The sequence below is a fragment of the Rousettus aegyptiacus genome, unplaced genomic scaffold, assembly GCF_014176215.1.
Source record: "Rousettus aegyptiacus isolate mRouAeg1 unplaced genomic scaffold, mRouAeg1.p scaffold_m13_p_14, whole genome shotgun sequence".
Lineage (NCBI taxonomy): Eukaryota > Metazoa > Chordata > Mammalia > Chiroptera > Pteropodidae > Rousettus > Rousettus aegyptiacus.
The window spans coordinates 22,435,840-22,452,708 of record NW_023416289.1 but is presented as its reverse complement, the minus strand read 5'-3'; the positions used below and the strand labels follow the sequence as shown (position 1 = coordinate 22,452,708).

General features: G+C 40.3%; 1 protein-coding gene across 2 annotated transcripts in view; it reads right to left on the bottom strand.

The window, feature by feature from the left end:
• Nucleotides 1-16,869, bottom strand: part of WWOX (WW domain containing oxidoreductase) — an 887,845-nt gene that overhangs the window by 326,140 nt on the left and 544,836 nt on the right. The gene's annotated exons all lie outside the window — the stretch shown is intronic.

Sequence of the window (16,869 nt, the reverse complement as noted above, 5' to 3'; positions counted from 1 at the left end):
ATTCAACTAAGAAAAAGAGATGCCAGCCTAGGCTTCTGACTCTGCTCTTAACCCATACGTTTAACCTCTACTTTATATTCCTTCTCTCCATGCTAATGAATTTATGCCAATATCCTCACTTAGACTTAAGTAACCTTTGAAATTAAGTATGGTTGGCTCCATTTTAGAGAAAAAGAAACAAAGGCCCTGAACAGTTAATGAGTTGGCTGGAAAGCTAGTTACACAGTTGAGACAACATGCAAACCCAGGTCTTCCTTGTCCCAGGGCTTCCTACTGTGCTTTAAGGCCTAAGTCATCAAGGCTACAGAACGGCTCACACCAACCCTAAACCAAAGAGGTTTGTGTGCTATAATTGGTGATGGTGTGGGAGGGCCAGGGTAGAAGAAAGCATAGGGCAGGAGCTGCGATGTATACATACTGGAAAGTAGGTGGCCACTGGTGTGACTTAGATCTCCCTTCCAGGAAGGCCCAGGACCTTCAGGTGTCAATTCCTGAAAGTGTGGATGAACTTCAGAGAGTCGCATCCTTCCTGGGGCAGTCCAACCAATGTTTAATCAGAGCAGGCACATGAGGGCCTGGGTACATTAACTCAATGGGGGTGGACACTCTGATGGGCCCTGTTAGCTCCAGAGCTCTCCATGAGGTTGGCTGAGATGCCTGTTCAGCTGCATCTCAGCTCAACTTCTTCCTGGGCCCACACCAGCTGCATTCCATGGGCGGCGACCCTAAGAAAAGTTCTGTAGGATGAACTTCCTCTCAGAGTCAGCTCCCTGGAAAAGCCCAATGAGAAGCTTTCTCATTTCTTAAAAACAAAACAAAACAAAACAAAACACACTAAAACTATGATGATAAGAAGGCTTGGGCTTGTCGGAAAACCTTTCCCTGGGGCGATCTGACTGCCTGCAGACCCTTTTCATCCAAGTCAGAGGGTGGAGAGGCATGGTCCAGAGGAATAGAAGGCTGGGGCTTGAGGACTTCCTCAGAGTTTTAGGAGGGCGCTGGGAGAGGACAGAGCTTGTGGGAGTGGGGCTCATTTCCTACACACAAACTACTCATCCCGGATGCCCACAAGTGCAGGACTTGACAGAGGCTAAACCTGAACTTCTGTGTTGACATAATTAGTGTTGGCTCCAAGTAAGAGGTTTTGTAGCCAACTTGGCATAAGTTTGTGAGTTTTGATTGGCAAATTTGAAGCAAAGTTCAGCCAAGTTCTATATCTATTTTGTACTATGCCTTCTGCGCATCTGAAGAAGCCAACTCTTCCGATAGATATTCAGTTTTATGGTTGTTGGTAGCTGAAGACATTAGCTCTTTAAGTGGACAAATGCTTCTGGCAGACCAGGCTGCACTAGGAAGAGGAGAAATGCCTTCGGGTTCCTCCGAAAATTAATGTAATAAGATGCATTAATCAGAATTCTATCAAGTCTACACACTTGGCCTGGGCTTAAGAGGCAATACTTTGAAATTGCAGTTGGCTAAGCTTTGCTATTCTTTGCAAATCACAGTTGGAAAAAAAAAATGAAGTTAATGTTTAAGAAAAACTGGCAACAGGAAAAAGGTTTAAGCAACTTTTAATTCCTTAGCTCTACTAGGGGCCGCAGAGGGTTATGGCCAATCTGACCTTTGCATTTCCACAAAGTTACTTCAGACTGGGATCAGGAACCATGAGCTGCTCAGACGCAAAGCCAGCTGAGGACCGGCCTGGGCAGTAGCTCGGGCCCCAGTTATTTACTTGTTCACTTCTAGCTATAATAACTTACTTTGGGACTTGCAATGGAATCCTGGTTACTTTTTGCCTTCAAATGTTTGAAACCAGGTGATGAGAAACTTTAGAAGCTAAAATAGATTACACAGATGAGCACATTGGCACTAAGTGACACTTGACTTAAAGATTACCTTCTTGGGAAACCAAACATAGAGCTGCAAAGTCAGAGCCAGTACCATTTTTAGATAACACCATATATTTTAAAGTGACATAACAGTGCCCTGAACGTTGTACTGAACTTGGCTGTCTTTTAATGTGACACAGCTGCATTTGTATTTACTATTATAACTCGGTACCCGAGAGATGAATATTTTTAAAGACAAAGGGCCTGGCTTTTGTGGAAACATTTTCCCCTCTCGTATCAAAAAAAAAAAAAAAAGTGGCTCCTGCTTGTCTGGTAGACTTCAGTAATTGGCAGGATTTTGAGTAAGCTCTTTTAAGAGCCCTCCGTTTCTATTTTCACATTAAACACACTTGCAATATCTATTAAAAGCACAAATACTGAAGCACACACCAAGACTATCAATGAGCTTACATCTGGAGTCCTTGATATATCAGGAGAAATGAAGTGAGCATTCATGTAGTTTTATTTCTTGGGAACTCAGACATTGGAGGGGAAGAGGCTACCCTCTTTCTCTTGCCTCCTGGACCCAGCCAGTGTCCCACATTTTATATCTAGTCAATATCCAAGGGTTTATCTGAAGAGGTCAAGTTCAGGATTTGATTAAAACAACAAATAGTGGATTCTGCCTTCATCTTAAGGAGTATTTCCATTAAAGCCTGGGGGATTCCATGGGGGAAAGGCAGAACACGCACATGGATATTTCTGCCATGTTTGCCTGGCACCCCATGGCCTGACTATTATTCCAGGATGATTGAGCAATTTCTCTGGAAGGACAAACAAGGTCACCCAGGAGACTAAGGAACATCTGAGAGAGAGCAGGGTCAGTGAGTGGTTTGGGAAGAGCCTCCGGGCCTTGAAGGAGTCTTCAAAGTCATGCTCGAGGTTACAGCCAGATGTGAGCATGGACTTGTAGGCAACCAAGCTGCAGGATGAGGGTCATTTAAACACGGGCAGAGAGGTCTGCCTATAGCTGCCCTTGGCCTCAGACTGACAGTTGCACATTTAGCTCTTTAACTCCTTACCAGATATCTTTAAAAGAACAGAGAGGAGAGAGAGGCTAGAAACCCAAGGGAAGAAAAAGAAGCCATAACTCAGCAGATGTCTTCTTTTAGACTCTCCCTCCACCCAATAAATGTGTGTTTTGGATGGCAGCTTATGCATTGGGCAAGGAAACAGTCATGATCTGAGGTTTCAAACTATATCTGTCGGTCAGTGTCCTGGCAGGATACAGATGGCACACTCTAAATGGGTAATTTGAGGAGCTTTTAATAAAGGCACTGTTTGTGAAGGTCATTCTAGGGGCTAAGGAACCAGTGAGATTTAGTGTAGTAACCTGGGGTTAGTACAGTAGAAAGACTTCCTCCCCACCCTTCACAGATAAATGGTGAACCTTCTACAGATGTCCCATCCTGCGGGGAGGAAGCCTGGGGACCAAATAGCCTAACTTTGCTTTGTTCTGAATTCTTGTTAGTGGCCATCATTGCTAAATCTGGCCTGAGGATAAAAGGGCAAGAGAGCTTATTGAGGTGAGCCTCCTGGGACAATGGGGTAGGGTCAGAAGGAGCTTGAGGGGGCTAAAATAACCAGTGCATAAATCATGCCCTAGGGGACCTTAGGGGGCCTTATGGGTCCTATTGCAAGGGCAAATGAGAGGTCAAGTGGGAAGCACATTGCCCACATTTCCCCTAGTTCAACCAGGAGGCACTGGCTGTGATGTTTTAAATACTGGCATGCCACATCAGGTGTCTTTTCTCCCAGTAAGAACTCATTTGGAAACCCCTAGCCTAGATGTTATCTCTGGTTTCTTCTAGGTCTGTGGCATGTGATTCCATAGGAAGAACTGGATGTAATCTATAGAGGCACATACCCAAATCACATTTGTTGGCAAAGAGCATTAACACTTTAATCCATCCATGGCCACAACTCCTTTTGTTTTATACATACATGGAAAAGCCAAGATTTTGAAATATAGGTTAATTAAAAGTTTTTTTTTTTTAAGAGAAGTCATATTGTGGTGGTTTTATTTCACAATGGGACATGAGAGATCTAAGAATTATAACTAAATAAGTATAATATTTTTTGAACAAAGCTCCTTTTGGGGTAAAAGATTTTAGGGGGAAAACAGATATTTCAACGGGAGGATAAAAAGGAGGAAGATGGACAGGGGAAATTAAACTCCAGAAAGGTCAAAAATGAATGCCTTAAAAACACACAAAGTAGACACACATTTTTGCTGAAATTCTCTGGGAGAGAGAATCAGAATGGCTTCCTAGTAACTAGCCCCACTGGCCCACAGGGAACACACCAGCCAAGCTCGATGATCTCCAGTGAGGGAGCTCTTTTGGGCACAGAAAACTTAAGGCAGTGTGCCAAGGTGGTGTTATCAAATGCAAATACTCAAGCAAGAAGAGAAAGAGAAAACTCATATAAGAAACAACAGGTGCCTAAAGCAAGGAAGATATAAAATACCTTGGGGTGGGGGCAGGCCAGCCTCAGGAAGGTTAGAATTGGGGCTCTACCTTTTCTAATATAGATTAATGACTCACTCAAGCAAGCAGCTATGAACTTGGCAAATGTGCTGACTGCCTGAAATTAGCAGAGGTAGTGACTAAGGAAGGAAGAAAAAAAAATAAAATGAGCTACATGTGAATGTGCCTCACTCATCCTGGTCTGACATATGACAAACAAAATTAATGGAGACAAAGAGAAAGCAACAGGTATTATGTAGTAGAAAACAAATACCGAATGAAAATGACTGATCTCAAAGGAGGTCTTCTGCTGTTGGTACACCTTGGGATTACTGCAGACACACACACTCACATGGCAGGCCCCCTACACATACCCACTCACATATGCATAGAGCAAAGCCAAGCACAGCAGAGTAATGCGGGCATAATTATATCTCTTAACCAGGACAAAATGTGTGTCCTCAGAAATTAGAATAGATTATCATGAACAGTGGCAAAACTCAGCTCAAGTATCAAACTCTATTCTGGTCACCACCTTATAAAAATGTTATTAATCTAACACTTGAAATGTATTAGAGAAAGCATGGAGACTGATTCTCAGACTCAAAAATCGAAGTGTTCTTTAAAGGGCTATATACATATAGTTTAAGAGGCAAGAAAAAAAAAAGGAAAGGAAAAAATTCAATAAAAAGGATTATGATATTAGGGCCTGACATATCTTTGGGAAGTGGGTGACTCTATGGCAGCAAAATACCAAAAGTCGAAAGTAATAGTAAAGGTACATTTGAGTAGATAAATACTTTTTTTCTGAAAACAAAACAAAACAAAACTAAGTATCAACTAATTATGGGGAAAAAAGATATGTATACAAATTACAACAACAACAAAAAGCAAAAACCATACATATATCTCAGTATTCTTCTACAACTAGATGGAGACAATAGAATTTAGCATAATTTTAAAAGGAAACGAAAAATGTAGAAGGATATAAAAAGGAGTGAAGGGAAGAAAGAAAGGAAAAGAGAGAAGGGGAGTGTGAGGGGAGGAGGGAAGAGGGAAAGGAAGGAAGAAAAAGTAGCAGGTATAGAGAACATACACAATGATAGTTTCCAAATGGCATTCTAGAGACATAAATACACTAGCAAATATAATTCCCCCAAGTAGAAAATTCAACCCAGGTATCTGTGAATCAGTAGAGAAGAGAAGATCTTGAATTAATCGGCAATTTTGGAATTCTTTAAAAAAATACACCTGCATGCGGACTTAGTGAGCATGTGTATACACATAGGTATGTCTCAACTCAGAGTGTCACAGAAACACTAAATTTCTCAGATTGTGAATTACCAAACTCCACTCACGCTTTTTAATCAGTTGGTCACATACATTCCCCTGAAATTCAGAAGATGAGAGACGACAAATCTTCACACTAGTATATGGCCTGCCTGCCTCTTTCTTTGTCAGCCTCTGAAATATAGAACAGGTTTCTGAAAATCAGGAAAGCCCCTTGATGTGTCCTAGGTTCACCACACAGGCTTCTGGCATCGGAAGTCATGCTCTGCCTGGGACATGTTCTAACTGTCTGAATGCATAGTCCACGCTGCATTACTGTCTCTTCTGGCATTGTGACAAAATGACGGAGCACTTGGCTTTTTGGATCTTGTGCTGTCATTTGTCTTTTTCTATAGAGTTTTTTTTTTTTTCTCCTGCATAAGATGATTTGTCTCTGAAAAGAAAGTCTTAATACAGTTATTTCTTCAGAGGGGAGCGAATCTAGTTTACATACCCACCCTCTTCCACACTTGATATCACGGTCCCTTTCAGTTGGGGTTAGGCAGGCTCAACAATGAGAACCAAATGTCCTGTTCAGCAGGCAAGAGTCGCTTGGAAGCATCAGCTGAAGGTAATGTTCTCTACTGCTGCCAACTTTGTCAAGGCAATCGTGGTGGCAGTGAACGATGCTTTAATCAGTTGTTGACTATTAATTTCTTTTGATAATAAATATGCCTCTAAGAGTCTCGAGTGATACAGCAAGTCCCATAATACTTCCTAGGAAAGTTTTCTATACTGACATGTCATGTTTGATGGCTCATGATGAACTGTCAGTGTGGAAACCACTGTGGCTATTACGTGCACAGAAACACATTAGCTTATTGTGTGTGGTCGGGTATGTGATGGGGCAGAACCTGACATTTCTTAGGTTAGCTGCTATTTAAAAGTTATAGATGGGAATTGCAAATCAACTGGGAATAAAGCTACGTTCTGGTAGAAATTTCTTGAGTATTTCAGCATAGTTTTGTAGCATTGAGCGGTGGATACCCATAGCTCTGAAGGGGTGTCAAAGTTCTAACAAAACTGTCAGGGCTCTTCTTCCTCACACTACTCTTAACTCACTGGTTAAGATCCATGCTGTTGATGCCTTTCCTGTGCTGTAAGACTTGCTAGATAAAGAAGATACCAAGGGTCCTCGAGGGAGAATGTGCTTTGGGGCGGGGCGAGGGTGCGTGTGAATTGCTGGCCCAGGAGAAGAGGGCCAGGTTGAGTGCACGCACGACTGAGCTGCCCCACGTGGTGTCACCCACTGGGAACAGCCACCGAAGAGCTTACAAGAGTCCTGCGTGGAGCACTTGGATGCACAGAGCGCACCATCCTCCTCTTCCCCCTTTTTTTCCTAACTCAGCTTTAAGAAACTGGCATCGCACCTGCGGGGGCAAATGAAGGCACAGCAGCCTTGCAGCAGGCCCGTTTGTTCTTTTTTCTAGAAGACATTTGTTAGTAGGACTAGCCCTTTTGTACTGGATGAAACCTCTGGGATTATTGAAAAACTGAAGAGAGGAGGGAAAGAAAAAGAGGCACCGAAAAGAGAAGCTGGACGTCTGACTTTTTGGGGCAATGGCAGGTGGGAAGAGAGAGTAGCAAGTGACCCCAGAGTAGCTGGGGTGGAGGAATGGGCTTCGGTTATTAACTCGAAAATGAATAACAGATTCTTATCTCATTGGTACCTGCTGGGGAAGCAAATCATGTCACATGCAAAAAAAAAAAAAAAAAAAAAAAAAAAAGAATATTTTTTTATTCAAAAATGGTTTTTCCTTCCTAGAATGCCATATTGTATTTCTTTTTAGATCTCCCTTGTCACTTTGCTTTGGTCTCTGTCTTCCCCAACTATAGCATCCCATTTCACCAAAAATTATTTATTAAAACATTCTGCTCAGAAATTTAAGTAACAGGACTCATAGTCTAAAGCAAACCAAGCAGAAGAAGTATCTGTACATTTTCTCATCTGACTTTGAGGTTGCCTCTGAGAGGGAACAGGGGGTAAAGAGAAAGTCACTGCTCCCTCCGTGAATGGAAAACCATATCTTCTCAGTGCTTTGTGGCATCCATAGCTCATTAGCTATAGTTAAGATGAAGCCTACGACCTGTGGGGCCATAAAACTCCCCATAATAATTCATCAGGTCCTGAGAGTTCTCCTAAGTACATTTAGATCAAGTGCATGACATTTCCCCCTGATGGTGGCATTGGCTAATGGCCTGGCAGATATAGATGGCTCCACCAAGTCACACAATTGTATTACGTATGTTCAAATGAGTGGCTATCGTTGAGGTTGATGGGTGGAGATAGAATAGCAGCAGTTTAGGTTGGTAATCAACACCACACACCGGGCACTGAGAAAATTTGACTCTTTGAGCCTCAGTTTACTCATTTTTGAAGAAAGGATATTCATATTGACCGCTTAGGTCTGGCATGAGGATTATGTGGAATAAATGGCTGGCTCTGTGAGGGAAATCAGAGGCAATGGCTTATTTTTCTGTTGGAGCTTATGTTTAAATCAATGACACATTGATGAAGAAATCTCTACTTCCCTCCTCCATGAAGGGACTTCAGTCTCCTTCCCCTGGTGGCTGCACACATTTCTAGCATGGGAACCTCTTTCATGACATCAGAAATTCATAGACACCCACACCTTTAGTAACCAGTCACTGAGTACATACATAATGATCAAGCGCTACTATGAATTTGGTAATACTTTAAAATGAATTCCTATTTTATACATCACGATAGCATTTTCCCACATTTGAAAACTATTTGTATCTACACGAGAGACCTGTTATTTCTTCCATCTATGCTATCACACTTATAGCATATATGAATTTGAAGAAACCTTACAATAACTCCTGGGTCCCAGGAACCTACAGGCTACAGGAGTGAATCATCACTCTTAAGACATACCAGAGGTCTGGGGCCCTTGGGGGTGAGATTAAAGGGGTTGGCAGAGGACATGACCCTGAGGCTGAATTCCATGGGTGCATAAAAAAAAAGGAGGGGGGGGTGTTTGCTGTAGGGAATTCCAATTAGTTGAGCACAGGCCTTAGAAGGTTCTGCAAATGGGGTAAGTGGCTTAGGCATACGTGACTCTGAAAGAAAACGAGACATTTGAGCTGGTTGACTTTAATTCTGGAGTAAACAGGGAAAGAAAAAAAAAAAAAAGGAGAACCAACCTCTAAAGCAGCACTTTTCTGTTAAACTTTTTGTGACTGAATATGTTCTGTATCTGTGCTTCCCGATCTGGTAGCCACACACAGCTATTTGGCACTCGAAATGTGGCTAGTGCAACTGAAGAAGTGACTTCTAAAAATCCTTATATAATTTTAATTCATTTAAATTTAAATAACTACATGTATCTAGTGGCTGCCATGTTAGACGACACAGCTCTAAAGTCTGCTTAGGCCTGTTTGGAGAGGCCCTGATGATACAGTAGTAAGCGGTTTCTTCTCTTTCTGAGAATCAGCTGATGGTGGTTAAGGGCTGGCATCCCTCAGTCGAAGAAGGGATTTCTTTGCAGAAAGCATAAAATACTGCTCGGTGAAATTGAGTTGCTTTATCCCACAGCACCCTGCCTTTGCCACATTTGAATCAGGTTTTAGCCACTGTTGGTAATTAGAAACAGTAAATAAGCAAAAACATGTAAAATAAACCTGAGTTTTGGATGCTAAAACTGTCATTTTTTACATGGCCTCATGATTCAACGATTAATGGACCTTAAAACAATCATAAAACATCAAGGCCCTTGCTCAAGCTTAGAAGAACAACAATAGTTTTACTTCTGTTCCAGTCTTCTCGCTTTAAATTCATTGGGTGTCACTGAGCTCTGTAAACACTTTTAAGTATTTTGACATTGTGGTATGAGATGTTGTTAATCTGTTTCCTCCCTGACCTTCATTGGCCAGCAGTATGTTGCGACTTGGTGCAAAATTCATGAAAGACAGCAAGGATGTACTCAGTGACATACGTTGGGATACAATAAACCTAAATAATAGCAATAATATGCAGATCCCAGTTCAATAAACTAACTCAGCAAAGATTTATCGCGTGTCCTGTCTGCACCAGGCATGTGGTGGACACTTTGCACATGTAACATATTTCATGTACATAATCCTCAGCACAGACACATGGGGTCAGCATTAATGTCCTCTATTTTATAGATAAGCACACTGAGGACCATTCAAGCAGCTAGAAATGGGAGGAGGTGGGATTCAAACCTAGGTTTTCTGACTCCCAAACAACACTTCTTTTCCCAGGATACCACTGGAGGATATTAACTTTTTGCTTATGATCTGTGGCAGACTACATTTTTCGAAGGTGGTCGTGACAATATTTCTAGTCTCACATTACTTTCCAGAACCCTCCCATTGTCCCATCGAGAGGCGGAGTCTGTTCTCTCTCCCCGTAAACCTGGGCAGGCCTTTGTGACCGCCTGGACAAACAGAAGGCAGGAAAACCAATGCTACATGACTTCTGTAGCTGGGTCATAAAAGGCAATACGGAGTCTGCTTGACTCTCTCTCTCTCTCAGGACACTCGGTCTGCCATATTGTGAGGAAGACCAAGATGAATGGAAACAACATGTAGGCATTCCAGCCCACAGTCAAGATCAACCTCCAGACTCACGCGTGGACAACATTTAGATGACACCAGTCCTCGGCTGACACTGACTGGAGCAGAGGCAAGCTGTTCCTGGCAAGCCCCACTGAAATTACGGATTCATGAACAACAAAAATGTTGTCATTTCAAACTACTAAATTTGAGGGTGGTTTGTTACAATGATAGTCATTGGAATATGATCAAATTTTAATGAAACTCTGAAGAACAGGCAAATGCTTTAATTCCTTTATCAAAGACATTCAATAGCTAGATGATGGGTTCCCAGGAAAGAAATCCTGACAGCAAAATGATAAAGGCCTTGGCTATGCAGAAACACTGAGAATTTGGAAGGTTTATTATACCAGGGAATTAAATGGGACACTCGATAAAAATAACAGAATGCCTAATGAATATACTACGACACCTTATAGGACTATATATTTATTGCTTTGACTACTAAGATTTATCTACAGTTTTGGAGTAATTTACTAGTTTGGCTCTGAAAGACTTCACAGCTTACGTGGATCTTCCACTTCTGTATCTTGGGGCTATGACGTGGCAATGGGTTTCCTCTACAATTTTTAGGAGATGAGAAAAATGTTGCTGGAATGCAAACCAGGAAACGCAACGAGGTGAAGGAATATCTTACTCATTTCTGAATTCACAAGTCCTGGTACTGTCCCTGGTAGTTTTTAGAGGAATTGAAAGAAACATTGGATATCCTCATGGAGATACAGCCATACAAATGGTTAAAGAAGGTTGGCAAAATGTGACAGCGACTTCCATTTGACACTCACACATTTCGCAAAAAATGAGAGGTTATCTTTTAACAAGGAACAACCTAGAATCCAAAGTGGAATTCACCATTTTCTACACATCCTCAAGGTGGTTCCTATGAGTGTCTGACAGCCCAGAGGTGCTGGTGGACTAATTTGATCCCTCTCAAATACGTTTTTCCTTTCTTGGTTAAGATCCCTTTGACTATCTTAAAAATTTTACAGTTTATTTCTTAAATTTTGATAGTAATACTATTAATTTCAATTATATGACTATAAACACACATATTTTTATTTTTAAGGTATGTTACAAATATCAGGAGAAAGAGACATTTTGCACGGGCTTCCCAAATATAGATGGAAACCATCCAAAAGTATTGAGAGCAATATGTAAATCTTTCAGTAGCTGTTATTTTGTAAGAAATTTAGATTAACTGGGTTGCTTTTAAAATCTGTAATACAGCCACAGATACATCCTTAGAATCACAAAATGCCTAAGGTATAAACAATTTTTTTTTCTTTTTATTTATGGCTGTGAATTTTCTGTGCACACCTGTACTATCAAGGTAACTTTTGCTATAAACAGCATTTTAAAATTATCACATAAAAAAACTATCAAGCACTAAATTAGAAAAAAACAGAAATTCAAAAGTGATAGTTAAATTTATGAAGCAATTCTGCTACACTCAAAGGCTCATTGCTTGACATGTAAAAAATTTTGAGCTGTGTGTAACGCCTGGGTATGAATTTCTCTCCAGTGGGGGAACCACAATCTACACCACACTCCAAATGAGAGCCACATGCAGAACATATGTACTTCAGATGTGCGCTTGTTTGCATGACTAATGATGATAATATTAAAAGTCTTTTCTCATCATTTCAATTCTTTCTTTCTTTCTTTTTTTTTATTTGGCTGAGTGCCTTTTTTGCTACCTCCAAGAGCTGTTAATTTTGCTCACTGCCGAGCAAAAGTCAAAGTCAGAGTCTAAACAGCTTGTAATGAGTTTTCAATGGCCCATCTCAATGAAATTGAGGGCAAAGACCAGCCGGCTCAGGCAATGTCAGCCCTCGGAATTTATTAGCGAGGGTGAGTTGTGTTGGGGGAAGGTGCAGAGGAGGAGCTGAGGTTCCTAAGCTCTTCAAGAGGACCCTCAGCCTTTATTAAAAAGTGGTGACAGCAGGGCACACACCATCAGACGTATCTGCCACCAACCTCCACTGTTGCAGGGTTATACCTAACTGGGGAATGAAGGAGAGAAAAGTCTCCTATAAGAAAGAACAGTTTCCATCTCATTGCAATGCCGTTAACTCCATTCCCTGCCCTCTCTATGGATTCACAAAGAAGGAAGTGCTCTTTTGTTCCTCAAGATGCTCCAAATATCCCTCCCCGCAACACACACACCTCTCTTAACCTGCTATGATGATTTAGGCAAAATGGAGCAACATTCAGTTTTTGAGTTGTGACTTTAATTCATTCAATTCTTTTTAAATTTCTCCGTTGCACCCATTTCCTACGGATCCCTTACGATTTCACCTCCAAGAATACCCTTTAGAACCACACAATACTTTTTTGCACAAATGCAAATTCTCCCTAGAAAACAGAATTCTGCATGAGCCGAACAAATTCTACACTTGAGAGTGTAGATCGATTTAACAATACATTCTTGGGCCAAAAGAAATGCACTGCAAAGCCACTAAAATAACACACTTGAGCAAGGCGGTGGTTTGGGAGGAATGAAACTTACTTCTGCGTAGCCACATGTTTTTATTTTTGGAGGAACCTGTGGTGTTTGTGCTAAGGATTGACATTCCTGTGAATGGAATAAATTAGGACTGTTGGATTCTCTAAGATAAATTTGTATGTAATTGATATCAAATTATGATTGCTTCCAATATATTTTTTATGAAGTACCTACTAACTTCCAGCCACAGTGCCAAGCACCAGGCATTCCATGGCAGGCCTGGCAATCAAATTCAACTGATCTTTTCCATCATTCATTCATTTCTTCAATCATTCATTCATTCATCACAAAAATTTATCAAGTACATGCTAAGAACAAAACTATGGATGAGGTTGAGGGTAAAATGTCTGGTCTCCACCCTCAACTAAGAAAAACTCCAGATTAATATAGTAGGTTTCCAAAGTTTTCCACAAACCACTAACTTCTTGTTTGTTTAAATAGACCTATTTTCCCAGCATTCACCTTATTCAACTTACTTATTCACTTCTGCTCATAGTCATGTCCCTTTTCACGTCTCATAGCATTAGTGGGAAAACTAAACGTACATTAAGTGTCTTACACAGAGTTTGTATAAGAATGTGTTATATGCATTCAATAAATAGCAACACCCCTCGAAAACCCCCAAAATGTCACTCTTTGTGTTTAATATAGCTGTACATTTAAAAAGAATGTTTGATCTAACAGTGAGAATTACTCACACACACCGTCTTAGTTATTTTCACAATGACAATAATGCTAATAACAATAACAATAAGAAGCTGCAGTGGTGGCAGGAGCAATTACTCTGTGCCAAACTCTGTGATAGGGTCTACATGCATTATCTCATTAAATTCGCATTTAACCTGTGAATTAGGTACTATTTTTATCCCATTTTGCTGATAAAAGGTGGACAGAGGTTAAGTGATTTACCCCATATCACAAAACCAGTGCATTTCAGATCAGGGAAATCTGACTTCAAAAATCTATAAAACAGCAAAACCCTGTTTAAGATTGTAAATTCTACACAGCTTTAACCTTTTATGCTAAAGCTGAAATGTCCCTTTATCTGAAAGTGAACTATATTTGATCCATATACACTAAGAAGAGGGACTAACGGTATGTTCTTGTGCTGGAAAGAGGTCTCTCTCCAAAACTCACCACCAACTTTAAAACTCCACAGGTAACTTCGTTCAGAAACAAATTAAAAGGGCAACACTGTTAGTGTGGAGCAAGGAGTCAGGAATTCCCCTGATAACGACCAGATTCCTTATCAATTTACCAACTGAATTCAAATGCTAAGGGCACAAATATCCTCACAGGAAGTTAAAATGCCAAGTGTTTTTAAAAAATAAGAAAGAGAATTTCAAAAACAACTGCCCAGAAAACTGTAGCATGGAAGAAATAAACTATTACATGGGGCTATATACATGCTTCATGGTTTTTGCATTTTATAAAACTTCCCTAAGAGAGCTTGCTGCTTAATGCCTCATACCGTGAAGCACCTCACAACAAAGTTATAAACTATCGGACTATTTGTTGGCTAAGAAAATCAGCCATGTGAGTGCAGGGCGGAAAATGTTATTGCTATAGAAGTTTGTCACGGTTGTTACAAGTCTGACATAGACTAGACACACTGGCCGGAGCGAACCAAGCGTTTGGGTTTTTGAACAATTCTCTCATTCTAAAAAGTGACCTGAAATTAAGAGAGCTCCCACGTGAACCCCTCAAATGCCTACAGCTGAATCTCTGATGTGGCCAGCTTCCCCATTCTTTGTCAGCCGAAGTTACAAACCAATAGGTAAAAACAAAAATGCTATCAGTGAGGACAGTCGCTGCGAGGTAATGCACGTCGCAGGCTGCTTCTGATCGCACACGCATCCCTCCTTGCCCAGCCCTCTAAAGTCTTATAAGAATGAAAAAGCTGAGAGTAACACCCTTGTGGGCTGATTTTCACACCCAGTATCTAGAGGTTCCTGCAGACATCACATCACTCCATCTGGTCACCCTTTTTCAAGTAAAATCTCACAGCAACATATTTGCCTTTGTGCCGAAAGCACATGGTGTGCATTTAAGGAAAACCCAGCCCTTTCCTGGCATTCCTCTGAAATACCATGGGTAAAAAGCCTGACTTTTTTTTTTTTTTTTTTAAAGCACGGAACAGTGAACATTTATACAATCATTAAAATCGCATCTACCACCATATTTTCTCTCCTTCTCAGTTTTAATACATTTTTATAATTGCATTGAAGATATTCTAACCCTGTTTTTAGTGCAAAGATAAAATTTATGAACCGTGACAAACGTATCATCTTAGAGCCAACCCAAAGGATAACAATGTGCATAGCGAAACCCGTCTTAGCTCCCTTCTGCCCATTTTAATGGGGCAGGAGAGGAAAAGAGTTAATCCGAACCCCAGTCCTCGAGTTTCAGTCATGAAGGATATTCCCTATTTGTGCCTGAGAGCCAGGATGCACTTCAAGGAAAAGTACTCATTCACACAAAACATTTTCTAAACTTACATACATAATTGAAACTGTAACAAATGTGTATTTTCAATTTTTGTATCAGTTGTAATTGTGGCAGTTTCTGTCAACATAACCAAATGTATTTAATTAGATTTGTCCTCTACATGGCTCATCCACCTCCCCATTTATCTTTTCCCAAATTTCCTTAAGAGCATGTTTTTAGAGGACATTAAAAAAAAAAAAAAGGAACAGAATGGGGTAGCAGAAAAGACAGCTAATAAGTATGAGAGAAAGTGGGGTTCAGAGTTCAGCTGGGCCACCAGGGAGCTGGGTGACCTTGAATGAATTCCTTCACCTCTCTGGGCTTTGCTCTCTTCATCTATATAAAAAAGGATTTGAAGTGGGTTTCTGAGCTCTAAAATGAAATGTTACAAAGAGATTATTTAAAATAAAATAAAACACCTCCAGCTTTCAGACTATTTCACTGGTTAGAAAAAAAATTGCTTTTAAAAGAAAACCTTAACTGTTATGAGTTCTTAAAAATTCAGCAATCACATTTCTCTGAATATATTTACAAACCTAGATGGACAGCATGAAATTTTAAAAAATATATATTTTTGTACACATCTACCCTGGGGGTTCTGCTTCTCCTTGCAGATTGTACCCTGGCCACAAACTCTGCTGAACGGGAGAGAAGAGGCTAAAACCCTGGGTGAACTTTTCTGAATTGCCTCCCTTTTTCTTTAGAAACAGAGTTTTAAATATTTCCTAACTTTACATAATAGCCTTGAATAAGACACAAATGCTAGGAATCATAATGAAATGGAGGTAATCTACACAATTTAAAAAACACTTATTATAACAAAATGGATTGACGAGGTATGGGCGACACAAGCGCGCATAAATGAAATGCATCCCGCCGGAGAAGCATTTTGCTCACATTGTCATTTACGGCTCCTGAATTAATAGACCAAGAAAGGCACCACCGGCCCCAACAAAATGCCATAAAACCACTGGCAGCTAGTGGTGTCTCAAACTTTAATTCCCCTGGGGAGAAAAGGACACTGCCTAATCTGTATTCAGTCCTGACATTGGCCGCATCTGATATGGAACATTAGCTCCTAAGTCTCTCAATAGACTCGTGTCCTTCAGTTTATATTACTTTATGTTAATAGTAGAAAAATTACACACAACATCATTTATCATTGTTACACTCTGCTATACATCCCGTAGCTTATTTTAATATATTTATTTACCCCTGAGATGGTGAGAAATTAAATATATATATGTATCAGGAAAAACCTATAGGGAAAGAATCATTGTAAATCTCTTTAAAAAAAAAAAAAAGACCTCCCTTAGGTGGAAAAATATATTATACATAGCTAAGCTTGTGAATGATAAGGTGCTTTCTGCCTAAGGACGGGCTGTACAATAATTTCTGGAGCATGAGTACATAACAAAAAGCGGCATATTAATAATATATCTTTTGTTCCCACGTCTTACCAGTTTTGTTTTTTTTTTTTTTTCATTTGTCAAATATATCCTTGGGTCTCTCTCATTCTGTTATTAGCTTTTTTTGACATCTGACCTCTAGCTAGGGAAAGACAAGATTTCTTTTTTCCTTCGAAACG